We start from the raw sequence: 13,315 nt of genomic DNA, 5'->3' as shown, positions 1-13,315 counted from the left end.
GCCCCCTTTGTTTTGCAAAGTGGAGACCACTCAGCCGCGCCTGTGGCAGGAGGTGTCCGTTTGGAAAGATTTGGAAATTAGATGAATGGATAACAAAGGACGCCTCTTTTATCCGCGCTCAAGTGTACGCGACTGTTATGCAAATCCCCCGCCACAATCTGAATGTGAATAGCCCCAAGAAAAGTCTCTAACAACAGGGTATTATTAGGAGTCCCGAGGAGCGTTCCTCCGGCTATGGAAGGTGTGAAAGGGAAAAGTGGGACATTAACCATGCGGCCGGGTCACTCCGCACAAGAACTCGCCGCCGGAGAATCAAAGCCTCCGCTCACTACATTGCACCCATTGTTTTATACAAAGAGGACACACACGACCGACCGAGCCCCTCAAGACTCAACACATCGACTAGAAAGGAGGTTTTTATCTTAAAAGGGGCGAGCCAAGGACTGAATGTATCCAAGTCTACGCGCACTTGGACGTAATATTGGAAGTTTGAACGCCTGGCACATGGCCCCACGTATTTCAGCGGACTCATACACTCTACTATGTTCTCCATAGTCTGGTGTTTGTGCCAACGGCCAAAGCTGGTTCTATTCCTTCCCATGTTTGTAGTCATTGGACCTCTAACGGGCCGCAACCATGGCTCCATTTCTTGCGTTCCAGGGGCGTGCAGGTAGTCTAAGGGACAAGGAAGAAAATTATGATCACCGTGGGGGCGATCACTGGGATCCCACCAATTATGACCATGGAATTCCTCCAAGAGAAGACGGGGCACCTTAACTGTAAGGCGGAGTCTTCCCAACTCTTTGAATGGATTTTAAGAACACAGCAAGATAATAATTTTAATAAATGTTTTTCCACGAGTAAGGGCATCATTGGGACACAATTACACTCCACTAATATATACCGTTTGTGGTTTATGGGGGAGGTCCAAAGCAACAGGTTCCCTTTAACTTGATCCGATCGTACAATCGTACCCCTTTTATAACAAGTAATATACTGAACACTACGGCAGCTCTGAGATTTCAAAATCAGAGATATGCGAAGCCCTTTGGCCAATGCGACGTGTCATCACAAGGGGAAAAAAAAAAAAAAAAAAGTTGTGAAAATATTATAAGTATTCTCTGTTATCTTGACAACATCAAAATATTTGAGTCATTCCCTAGCAACTGATTGAACAGGAAGCCAAGACAGAACGTGGGTGCACTTTACCCTTACTTGATGGACGTCATCACCGGAGATACTACATAGGGGGTGGTGAGGCAGGTACTGGAGACACCGCCAGCACCCAATGCTGGAGCCAAGCAAACTTTTTTTCTGGAGTTTCAATACATTTGATGATTTCCAGGCCAATGTTGATATGGACAAGTCATTGATATACAAAGGATTGTCTGTTCCGGGCCTCCAATGCCAAGACTATACCAGCAGATGGAACCAGAAGAAGTAGTCACCATTGACTTCGAGGGCGCTGCAGCATAGCCCCAATTCATACAAGCAAGGAGTAATACTGGAGTACTCTAAACAATACTACATAGTGGGCAGAGCCCTCCGAATCCTGCTCGGTCCACTGTATGGTGGAGGCCCCTAGACTTTCCAGGTTCTTGCAGGGTTCAGGTGACATATTCCCAACTCTGATACGAATGACGCATCCAGTTGGATAGATGATCAGTATCATAGTTGGGCAATGACCCCTCTAATACTTGTCCAGGACTCCATGGTTGATACTTAGGATAACCTATTAACATCAAAATCCTGGAAACCTCCTTTGAGTTCAAGGCAGGAGTGACCTTCTGCTTGGCCATCAGCACTAAGGAAATCACGTGACGTAAGAAGAGTCTGATGAGTGGTCGAAAGAGATCTCGTCATGACCTATGGTCTTCAGTACACGTGCCAGAGTAATAGTCCCACCGGCAACGGCCACCAAGGGCTTTTCCGGGGCGCCAGACCATGAACGATCATATACCAGTGGCATGTCCTAAGGATAAGGCTAAACTCTCACCTGTGACAGAGGTTCCAGACTGAACCTCCACAAAAATCACATTTCTGCTTCTTCATTCATAAAGGACAGAATATCCGAAATCCCAACAAACCCCTTTAGATGAGTCAATAGGATCTGACTGTATCTGGCGTATTATGGATCAGTCCAATCCATTGCACTTTTAGTAAATCTGCCCGGATGAGAACATAGCCTTGACCATGGATGGAGAATTCCCATGTAACCCCTCTTACCGCAATACAAAAACAATGCGATCAGCGATTCCTCTGCCGCTTCTAGTTACATCTGTGGATCATCCTAAGTGCTAATGGACAAGGTGTGAATGATGCTGACGGGTCCTGCAGCACACGGCTCTGCCTCATCAGCATTGTCTTCTCTGTCAATGAAGGAATGGGGGATGGTGGTCTACACCGACCAAACTACTACCTACTGGGGAGATGACCCAGTATGTATGGACATAGGGTATAGAACACTATATATTCATATGATACTTCTATAACTAGAAATATGACATTCCAGCTGCGGTACATGCCGTTAGGTCCACAGGACACCCACGTTCTACATTTGTGGAGTCTACAGTAAGTCACCCATCTGATCAATACTGGGGTTTCCCCAACTCTCTCCCAAATAAAAGTTTGTACAACCCCTTTAAAGAGCCATGATGAGCACTAGTTATGGCCACTGCTACCTCAGCCTGAAGTAATATCACAGCATCACATCAAGTTTCAGCCCACAGTGGTGGGAGGGGGAAGTGCTCCTTGCACAGTGTAACAGCCTGTAAAGCTACAGCATGGAAGGGCTTTGATAACATCCCCAGGAGCTCTTTAGGATCATAAGCATAATTTTAAACATTGATTTTAGAAGGAAGGAGGCCATGGATAACACATAAAAGAACATAATCACACAGTGCCTGGATCTAGAAGGGTCCCTGATTTATCAGGATTGATTTTAATAGTAGATGGTCTTTATTTTTACCCGACAAATGGAACAAATGAAAGAAGTCATGAGAATGTCAGACTCAAGAGGAAAGAGACATTTCCCTCCTGGCGCAGCTCCACTTCATTCCACTGCGTTATTATGTCCGCCACATGTAACTACATCAAACTCTCTTCTTCAAAATCACATTTCAAAAATAGGGCATTTTATTAATAGTTGCAAACTTCTTGGTATCATTTTTGGTAATGGGTATTGAAAAGGCTATAGAATCGATCTGTAAAACTGAGTATTAGCCCGAGGCGCTGCAGCCATTAGCCGCTCACTGAGCGCATGTAAAATGCTAAGAGAACAGGTTGTCCCGACGTAAAGGAAGTTTACTTTTCCAGAAAACTTCATGACAGTCACTGGCAGAGACTTCATATACGAGATTTCCAGGGAAGGTGAGACGAGTAAACATGGGGCAGTGACACTCCCCCCCCCCCCCCCAAACACACGCACACACACACAAACACCTTGCAGTTAAAGAAAACCTACCACTTAGAATGGTCGGTGTAAGCTGTAAGTACCGAGCACCAGCTCAGTGTGAGCTCAGGGTGAGCTGGTGCCGGTACTTAATTTCGTTAGTGTTATAAACCGCGGTATCGCGGTTTTAACACTTTTTAAACTTTAGAGCAGAAGGGGCTTCGGCGCGCAACATCTCTGCTATTTCCTATGTAGGCGCGCACACGATCGTGCGCACTCAGCGCCGAAGCCCCTTCTGCTCTAAAGTTTAAAAAGTGTTAAAACCGCGATACCGCGGTTTATAACACTAACGAAATTAAGTACCGGCACCAGCTCACCCTGAGCTGGTGCTCGGTACTTACAGCTTACCCCTGCCATTCTAACTGGTAGGTTTCCTTTAACAACATAGTTGAGAATGTGAGCAGCAGATGATCCAATTCCCTCCTACAATCCTCATGCAGTCTGAAAGAGGATATTCTTTTCTTTAAAATGACACAGAAGGCATTTATAGGTGTTAAATAACCACAGATAGGGGAGTATAGACTCCAGCCTCTACAAGTGACTCATCTCAGGCAAAATATGACTCTTTTCTGCTCATTTGCATTTCAGTTAGCAGATTTATAGGTAAAACGGTCAAGACTTCACGTAAAAGAGGGAATTCTGGTGGCAGGTTCCCTTCAAGTTCAACCTTTTTCAATGCAAAAAAATGAAAACAAAATAAATAAATGCCAACTGTACGGTGCACTAATATCTAATCAAACATGATGGGAGAGGGGACGTCCCTATAATAGGTTCCATTACATTTCACTACAGCGATAAACCGGGATCTATAAATAGATTTAGAGACTCTTGATGGCAGCAATTATGTATCGCCCTATACCAATAACCCCCATGATCCGCACTATCTGCGCCTGATGGGCCTGTAATTATATTACACATTTGCTGAGTTTACACAGGCTGCAGCGAGTAAATACGTATCATCAAGGACAGCGGTAAAGAGCTGCCCCGGATTACGTTATCAGTAATAGGTAACTACGAGTATCGAATGAGAGCGGCAATAAGAGGCTCCGCGCTCTTCATGGTGAGGCAATACAGGAAAGTGACAGAGGTGCACTCACCATTCCGCAGATGTTGCGTCAAACATGAAATAATTCTGGATCATTTTTCTTTTTGTTAAACTCTGAGCTAGAACCAGAGCCCCTCCCTGCCGTAGCGCCACAGCGTGTTACACTGTCTCCCCTTCCCTTCTGCTCCTGCAGCACTTCCCCCTCACTCTGTCTGCTGAAAACTGCTGGGAGGAGGAAATGCTCCTGCACAGTGTAACAGCCTGTGAAGCTACAACACAGAAAGTCTGGAAATAACCCTTCTGGCTCATTAGTGGATTTTAGATGGAAGGAGGCCATGCATAACAAATTCAAGGACTCCCAGGGTTGGGTTTCTCACTGACCAGCAGTGTTTGTTCACGTGACCACTGAACCAAAGAAACTCCCAGTAATTATACTTCAGTGTAAACACAGAATTTGTAACCATCTTCTGGAGAGATACATTTGCCTTTCTCCATCAGTCACTTATAGATTGTAAGCTCTTGTGAGCAGAGACCTAACTCCAATTGTTTCATCAGACCATAGTTTTGCTCTTATTTTCTTTGTCTATGTACCCCATGTACTGTACATCGCTGCGGAATATTATTAAGGGGTGTCCGAGAGCTAAAAATAATATATTATGCCTGGCTGGAAGGGGGCTGCTTAAAAAAAAAAAAAAAAAATGACTTACAACCGCAGTCTCTCCTGGTGTCCCCCCACCACCGTCTTGCGTTGAGTGCAGCTTCTGGCCACGCCCACCCATCCCCATATCTGTGCAATACAGCACAAACGGGCAAGGACCAGCGAGACGCCGGTGGTGGACACCGGGAGGGACCGCAGAGGTAAGTAAATGTTTATTTTTTCTTTAAGCGAACCCCCTCCCAGCCACATATACATTTTATTTTACCTCTCAGACAACCCCTTTAATAATAAAAAAATATTTAAAAAATATTTTTAAAAAAAATCAGTTCCACAGATACAATGTGAGCGGTGGTCATTCACGTGCACTACCACTACAATGACCCATAGCAGTGATGGGGAAAGCTTTTAGAGGCTAATCCCCCCGCCCCCTCCCCCCAACTATAGCCAAAAACCCACTTATTTATCACAAAGCGCTGCCACAGCAATTTAATCAGCAACTTATTACTCTCTGCTCTGCCACATTTTTCAATCGTATTGGCGTCTTGCGGACATCAATACAGTTGAAAGAAAGGGGGAGAAATTCGGATTATCACTGCATCTTCTAGCTAGGCCAGGGTCTCCTTGAAAAGTCCACTGATAATCAAACCTTATTCACACCTCCGAGCTCCTCCCCTGAAGTGCGGCTTTAAAATAGCACTGAACACAGAACATCTTGTGCTACCCGAGACTGCAGGAGGAGGCCTTGAGTTTGGTTAACTCTGCTGGGGGGAGACGGCCTAGGTGCCCAGAGAGGGCTCTGAGTGCCCCCTAGCCATTGGTCACCACCAGCTACATATGGGGTACCCCTATTATCACAATCGCTAGGATCCAAATGGTCTGACCCCCTATGATCAACACATTGTCCCCATGGGGATTGTGGGTTGGGGTTACTACTAAGAAACACCTTAAATTTACCGCTGATCAGTCAGTTTCGATTCTATTTCTGCATCCTTTGTTTTGGTTATTAAATTGGTTATTTTGTATAATGTATAATATCCTGGTGATTATTAGAAAGCTTATTCCCTTAGCACATAACCCCAGCTACTTGTTAGGGCTCTACTTTAGATACATGTTTGTGCATTGCTTGTAGGGTGAACAATTTTTGGTAGAACCCCCCCCCCCCCCTCCCGTCAGTGAATAAAACAATAGAGAGCGGCGGTAACACAATGGCAGCAGCGATCTGACGTGTGGGTCATATGTGCTCACACAGGAAGCCTCCACGTTAGGAAGGAGAGCACATAGGAATGTGGAAATAGACAAGAGGATGAGAGCTGGTGGGTGGAGTAGTCCCGGGCTGTGACCAGCGAGGACAAGCTACTGCTGGCTCAGCTTTCTGCTCACCACGTGTCTGTCACAACCCCCCCTTGTCCTATAGAAAACAGCTGGATGGAGCCTTAATGCAGGAATAAAACCCAACCCCAGCCAGGTGGGTCCACAAAAGCCGTATGGGGGCTTCCGACAGAATGACATCCCTAATACAGTTTATGGATAGAAGGGCTATAAAAGCCGCACAGTCCAGGCTGCGGAGGACAAAGAGCACACAGCAAGCAAAACCAAACACCCCGTGCCATTTACACACAGGCGCCACTTCATTAAGCCAGTTGGCATCGCTGCTGTGACCGGAGACAATAGACGTTAATCATCCTCCATACAGGCCGCATCTGTACGCGGGGGCCGGGGGGCCATAATCTGCTTATACATCCCCTGCCAACACTCAAACATCACAGCACTCCCTGATATATACACATTTTATCATTTCCATTTGAGAAGTTACCAATTTGTTATGCACCAATATTTACATATTTTGAGATACAAAGTATATATTACAAAAAAGTGATTTTTTTGTTTTGTTTTTTCCTAAACACACACAGATAAATATTTGTATTTTTTTAAGTTGTCTTTACATTTTAGGCCATTTTTAAATTTTTTTTTAAGGATAACAAATATTTATAGAACAAAATTAAATATTTCTCTTTTTTTACTTTTGGAAAAAGACCAACTAAAAATGTCAGGCATAACAGTACTTTATCTTGTAAGTAAAGGGAAACCTCTCATCAAAATCCTTCATGATAAACCAGGGACATTACTCATAGATCCAGGCACCGTGGCTGTGGTAATCTTCTTATATGTTATCCATGGCCTCCTTTCTTATAATCAAATTATTCTAGTGATCCAGAAGGGTTCCTGGGGGTGTTACCAGAGCCCCTCCGTGCTGTAGATTCACATGCTGTTACACGGTGCAGTAGCACTTCCTCCCACAGTGTGCTAAAACTTCCTACGCTGCAGTGAGCACAGTAAGGAGTGGGAAGTGCCGAGAAGCAGCAGCAGAGAGGAAACCGTGTAACAGCCTGTAAAGGCAAAGCACCGAGGGGCTCTGGTAACACCGTCCAGGGATCTTGTTGTTCATTTGCATAATTTTAAAAGTTTATTTTAGAATCAAGATCACCAAAGTCAGTGGCTGAATCTATGAGTAAGTGTCCCTGGATTATCCATGCTCGATTTGGATGGTAGATTTCCTTTCAGGCTCAGTTCACACCAGACATTCCATTATATTAAGATCAAATGTTGAGGCCCGAAATGCATCAGCTAACCAGGCGCTGTCTGACACAAACCTTTCTGTTTTTGTAAAGAGTCATTGAAACTAATAAGGGAAGGTCTTGTGCTCGGGGCGGTTAGCTGTCATAATTCTTGCGTTATCAGTAGTTGCACAATTTTTTCCACTAGTTAACTTTAGATCCCAAAAGCAGGTGTGATTTAAGGAAAAAAAAAAAAGTGTTTTGGCCAAAAGGGCGCAGTTTTACTAGTGGAGGCATAATGACAGGGTGTAACAATGCTCCAATGTAACAACACCGACACCAAAGATTCTGGATCTAGTCCGTCAGCAATGGTGACCCCCATAAAACTGCTGACAGATCTACATTCAAGGGATGGGAAGAGCGGTGTAAACACCTGGGGTTATGGGCTAGTAAAATACATGACCCAGAGAGCCGCAATGGACCCGCTTCAGTACCTAGGAAGAAGCTGCACCGTGTTCTCCATACTGAACACTTCCAAGTGTCCATGCACACTAGCATCCATTCACAAAACAACTAGAGCTAAACCCCAGGCCAAAACGAGTTCAGTGCAAGGCATTTAAATGGACCGCCTCTTCTGCACTTGCATTTAGTGGTTAAAATATGGATTTCCTTAGCACATAACCTGCACAACCATCACCCCAGATGCTCTGCTTAGCATCTATGTAGCACTATCGGGAGAAAAAGGACAAAACCACCAGGATAAAAGACTGTATGCAAATGAGCCTGAGGGGCTCCAGACCCCATTCATACCTCTGGAGCCCCTCAGGCTCATTTGCCTACAGTCCTTCATCCTGGTGGTTATGTCCTTTAAAGGAGTGAAATCTCGATAAACTCGGTTTCCCACCAGCCGGCACTGAGGCTGAGGATCAGCGACTTCAGTTTCGGTCCAGGAAATTCTGCATGTAGACGGAACGAGATCTTCATGTGATCCTGAAACGCATTCACTAGTTTAAGTGAAAGTTTTAACACTGCAACCACAACTTGTACACAATGTATCGAATGGCCTCCAGGTTCCGTATAGTTGGACCTGCATTCGTGCTTAGGACCACAGCATTAGTCTCAAGCTGATCTACAATGTCAAACAGTCTAAAAATAAAACGCAGTCGCTATAAGTAGCCGCGCGACCCAGTCACACACACATAATAATCCAATACAATCCACAGAGCAACCCAACAACCCGAAAACCACAAATCTAACTTGATCTCTAGTGAACACAGTAATAAAGTTACATGAGAGCACGGGGCATCACATGGCACAGGCCGCCCTGGCGTCAGACAAGATTTCACCACCATTAACCCTGAAGTGGTAAGAAAGAAAAACAGGAAATGGGTGTAATGCAGAGGAAGGAGAAGAGAACCGGACTCAGCGATCCAGTAAGGAAGTGAGGAGACAAGACGTGGCATTGATACGCTGTTACAGCCGGGCCAGCTGCTAAGGGGTTAAGTGGAAACAAAGCCCCGCCGTGCGCTGCCATATCACCCAGCACCACCCTCCTGCTCCCAGCACGTTGTGCGCTGACAGACTATTGTAGGGCAAAAGTACAGGGCAGCCCTGATGCCCCCACATACAGTATATACAACTCTACACACCATATATACAGTATATATGCACCAAATATCCAGACTATAAATCCATATGCATCATATATGCAGTATAACTATACATGCAACATATATATATATATATATATATATATATATATATATATATATATATATATATATACACACACACACACACACCTCTATGGAGCACATATATCCAGTATATACATACAGTCACTGTATATACACCTCTACAAAGCACTATATATGCAGTATATACATACACACTTACTGTATATACACCTCTATGGAGCACCATATATCCAGTATATATATATATATATATATATATACACACACTCACTGTATACACTCCTCTATGGAGCACTATATATCCGGAACATATGACTATCCTGCACCCTATGTCCCTCTTAATGCTCAATATAACACAATGTACATAACCCCCCGCCCCCTCCACCCCTCACACTAAGGAGATATTCACACCAGCAGGGGTTTTCAGTGCGGTTATTGGAACCTATCCCCCCAGTATTGTGGCTGCACGTGTGAACAGGACCATTGTACACACACATCTGTGCGCAGCCATGTCTGGCACATATGGAGCAGCTCAGCCCCCGGTTCCATCACCTTCAAGGGTAGAGCGCGGGCAGCTACTCACCGGCCTGCGCCGTGTCCCGGTACAATGTGGCAGTGGCGGCGGTGCTGGGGCTGCGGGGGGAGGACGTGTCACAGATCAGCAGCTGCTCCCTCCATCCGCGCACAAGCAACGCCACCAAATCCCCCACCGAGTCGCCATGGCAACGCGGCGCCCAATGGAACCACCTCCCACCTCCTGCTCCCCGCCCACGGCGTCAGGCACGCACGTCCTGGCCGACCACGCCCATCACTCCCTCTAAACCCCTCCCCCTTTCCCTTATCAGTTCCTACCAAGAGCCACGCCCCTCCGCCTCCTCTGCACGCGCGCTTTCGTTTTTGTTTTTTTTTTTAATATTTTTAGCACGACACGCCAAGTGTGAACGAGGCAGGCGGTTAATTAACTGAAAATTCCATATTTTCTTTTCTTTTTTTGTTGTTGTTGTTTTTTTGTGTTCCATTGTGGAAGATATGGGTGTGGCTAGCGACCCCTGACGCAAATGCTAGACACGCCCGCCCTCTCCACCATGTGACGAGGAAGTGGCGGGGGGGGGGGTAGGCTGATGACGTGTTTTAACCCTTTGAGTGGGAGGAGCAAACAGGAAAAAAAAAAAAAAAGATCACTCGTGACGCGGGAAATCTACTGCAGTCAGGCGATGCGTTTCCAGGGAGACACATCCCTCTCAGACTGGGCATGCGCGGGTGAAGGAATGCGGCCGCGCGCGCGCAGCGGAGGGCTGGTCACGTGGCCAGCTGGTCACGTGTTCCTCCCATTTTTCATGAGAGATTAATTAGAGTCAATGTAAGAGAGACATAGCATTAAAGGGAACCTGTCATAAAAAGTTACCCCAATAAACAAGCAGCCCCCCCCCTCGGGTAGAGGATGAAATGTCCTTTCTAGAGTTCCCCCTTTTTATGTGAAATCTCTCCTGTTGACCATTAAACATCTTCAAATCATGTGACAATGAGCAGAGAAGAGTCATATTTTGCCTAAGATGAGTCACGTGAGAATGCAGGGGAGCAGTCAGTTCTAGTGCCTCTATTCTTACTTCTATAGCACCTGGAAACACAGTTCTGGTATCATATTAAAGATAAGAATCTCATCTTTCAGATCATGTCAGGGGATCTGGAGATAGAGGCAGATGAAGAAAGAGACAACAACCATAACTTTATCAGCTCACATTTCCAGCTATGTCTTTAAATTTATGTCATGATAATAATCTTTATTTATATAGCGTTATCATATTCCGTAGCACTTTACAAACAATAGGAACATATACAAATAAAATACTACAAGTACAAACAGTCATATGGAACAATAAGAGTGATCTGAAAGATTTCCGTATTCACTTTAAAATAATAACCCTCATCCACAAAGCTCTGAATAATGCTGCACCTCCCTATCTCTCTTCTCTCATCTCAGTCTATCGCCCTTCCCGTACTCTCCGATCTGCCAGTGATATTAGATTAATCTCTACCTTAATTCGAACCTCTCATGCACGTCTCCAGGACTTCTCCCGAGTTGCACCAATTCTCTTAAAACCCATCTCTTTAGGCAGGCCTATCACACTCGCTAACTGCTTGAAATGTCAACTCTCCCTTTACTAATCCATCCTATGTCCTATCTCCCATCTGTTATCTGGCAAACAGCAGATATATACCAAGCTCCAGGCTTCTCTGCAGTCTTTTTCACCTAGGACCCTGTAAATAAGATGGCGGCTGATGGCTGGTTCAAGCAGCAACATCGTTGTTTAGTAAATTATTTATTAAATTATTTTATATTGTTCCCTTATAAATAATGGCTGGACCATTCTAGAACCTCTTGTGTCACCCCCTCATCCTCATAGTAAGCTCACTCCTATTGTTCCATATGACTGTTTGTACTGTGTAATGTAATATAGTTGTATATGTCCCCTATGATTTGTAAAGCGCTACGGAATTTGATGGCGCTATATAAATAAAGATTATTATTATTATTATTATTATTATTATTATAAGGCCTTGGGGGAGATTTATCACAAGTGTCTGAGGTAAAACTGTTCTACTTGCCAATGGAAACCAATCAGCCCTCAGCTTTCATTTTAAAAATAGCAGTGGGAAAATGAAAGCTGAGCTCTGATTGGTTGCTTTCAGTTCTGATAATTATCTTTAATATGACACCAGAACTGTGTTTTTAGCTGTTATCAAGCCAGAGATATGTGCATCTGAAGTAACATCCTCTCAGCAAGACCCATTTCATGGAATACGTGACATTTCTCACTTCGTTTGCATATGGCTTTGAAGGAGATTTTTTTACGTAGGTGAACGGGTGAGATTTTACATAAAAGGGAAAGAAAGGACATTTTATACCCGACCTGAAGGAGATAGTAGTAGACAGAGTCCCTTTGAGCTTGGTGTGGAAAGGTCGTAACCAAAGACACAATGGGGCCAATATATTTATCCGTCCCGTTGCGATCCCCGAGGTGCGTTGTCCTACGAGGATTCGGAGCTGCTGCGATTCACTAAGATCATGCGTCCAATTTCCTGCATGTGTCGCTTCCCCGCTCAGGTCCACTGGAGTTCACCTTCTTCTTCCCGGTGCATGTCAGTGTTTGGACTTGCAACACAATTTTTAATGTTAAATCCTGCGCTTAGTCCGAATCAGTCGGGTTGTCCGACTGGCAAGCCTCTGATTTGCGTCGCATGAAAGTCGGCGTTATTGCGCCAAAATCCGTATGCATGCGCAAAAAACTCCAGTTAAATGCGGCGCAAAACAGAAAAAGCAGAGAAACCCGACCAAAATGCGGTCCGCGGACCCTTAGTTAATGTGCCCCAATCTGTACAATTGCCATATTGCAATTCAAAATCACAGTTTATGCAAGTCGATCGGGTTCAGTCGATGTTTGCAAGATGTTTGCTTTTATCATGTAATACTTGTATTTTGTGAAAATAAAGAAATTGAAACTGGAGACTTTTCGCTGCCGGAGTGAACCATATTCTTTTCTGACAGTGTAACAACCTGTGAAGCTACAGCACAGAGGGGCTCTGGTAACACCACTCGTTAGCATCATTGTAAAAGTTGATTTTAGAAGGCAGGAGGCCATGGATAATAAATGTAAGAAGATTACCACAGTCACAGTGCCTGAATCTGTGAGAAAGTGTCCCTGGTTTATCATGATGGTAGATTTCCTTTAAAGGAAACCTACCACTTGTAGTGGCAGGTTTCTGATGGAAATACCGGGCACCAGCTCAGGGTGAGCTGGTGCCGGAGCTTATTTTAGTTAGTGTTTTAAACCGCGGTTTCGCGGTTTAAAACACTTTTTAAACTTTATAGCCGGCGCAGGCAGGTACGCGCTCGGCGCTTACCATGCG

The 13,315-nt window shown here is 44.8% G+C and overlaps 1 protein-coding gene across 2 annotated transcripts in view; it reads right to left on the bottom strand.

The window, feature by feature from the left end:
- The window catches only part of FOXN2 (forkhead box N2), a 35,762-nt gene extending 25,575 nt beyond the window's left edge, over positions 1-10,187 (bottom strand). The window contains exons 1-2 of one of the 2 annotated variants that reach the window (XM_072140319.1): positions 9,990-10,187; positions 8,614-8,699 (exon numbers count right to left, since the gene is read on the bottom strand). The gene's annotated coding sequence lies outside the window, so the exon portion shown is untranslated. The remainder of the gene's footprint in view (positions 1-8,613; positions 8,700-9,989) is intronic. The other variant, XM_072140318.1, reaches the window with a different exon arrangement.
- Between the last annotated feature and the right edge of the window lie 3,128 nt (positions 10,188-13,315).

The sequence above is a fragment of the Engystomops pustulosus genome, chromosome 3 (assembly GCF_040894005.1).
Source record: "Engystomops pustulosus chromosome 3, aEngPut4.maternal, whole genome shotgun sequence".
Taxonomy (NCBI): Eukaryota; Metazoa; Chordata; class Amphibia; order Anura; family Leptodactylidae; genus Engystomops; species Engystomops pustulosus.
The sequence above is the reverse complement of the archived record's forward strand: the minus strand, read 5'-3'. Positions and strand labels throughout refer to the sequence as shown.